Source organism: Frankliniella occidentalis, unplaced genomic scaffold (assembly GCF_000697945.3).
Source record: "Frankliniella occidentalis isolate FOCC.00 unplaced genomic scaffold, Focc_3.1 Scaffold169, whole genome shotgun sequence".
Taxonomy (NCBI): domain Eukaryota; kingdom Metazoa; phylum Arthropoda; class Insecta; order Thysanoptera; family Thripidae; genus Frankliniella; species Frankliniella occidentalis.
The window spans coordinates 359,141-359,923 of record NW_026267295.1 but is presented as its reverse complement, the minus strand read 5'-3'; the positions used below and the strand labels follow the sequence as shown (position 1 = coordinate 359,923).

Here is a 783-nt window from a genome sequence, read left to right as displayed (position 1 = left end):
GGGGGGGGGGCGAGGCGCGAAACACTCCACCCTCATCCAACGGCAGCTGCAGGCTACCACCGCATCCTCCGGGGATTCGCCACAAACCCCCCACTCACCCCCCCTTCTTCCCCCACTTCTCGATCGAACTCGGCACTCGTCTGAAGTCAGTGTCCCCATCTGGAGATGAGCCTCTATCGCTTTGTGCCCCCACCGCCAGCAGTGCCCTTCACGCACCGTCACGCCCGCCCCGGGGGGCGTGCTCGGGGGCGCTGCTGGGGCGGGCCAAACCACAGAGCGGGAAGAGGGGGGGGGGGGCAGCAACCAGCAGCAAGCCCTTCTGAATGTTACACGTAAAACACCCCAGGCGCGGGGCGAGGGGGCGCGCTGCATGTGGTCGTTGACTCTCGCGGTCGCGCCGGCCTCAGAGTGCGGCGGGGGGCGGCGCGGGCGGCGCGGGCGGCGTCATCGGACGCGCGGAACGCTGATCAGCAAACCAACCCCTCTTTGTCCCCCCTCTCTTTGTTGCTGGGGTAGAATTGGTGGAGTAAACGACTCTTGCTCTTCTGGGAAGGGATGATTCGATCCACAGCAGCGACAGTCCCAGGGCGGGGCTTTGGGCATGGCATTAGAGACTCCCCCACCGCCCCTCTCCCGCCCCTTTGCCAGTCGCCTCCAGGAATAGCCCAGCCCAGCCCAGCCCGCAGGAAGAGGAAGACCGTGTGTGTCGTGTGCCTTGTCCGCTACTGGGCCGCCCGCGGGCCGACCCCTGGCTCGCCCCTGGCCCGCCCCTGGCTCGCCCCT

At 67.9% G+C, this 783-nt stretch overlaps 1 protein-coding gene across 1 annotated transcript in view; it reads left to right on the top strand.

Moving 5' to 3' along the window:
• The window catches only part of LOC113211445 (sodium/hydrogen exchanger 3), a gene marked incomplete in the record, with an annotated part of 46,207 nt that overhangs the window by 27,459 nt on the left and 17,965 nt on the right, over positions 1-783 (top strand).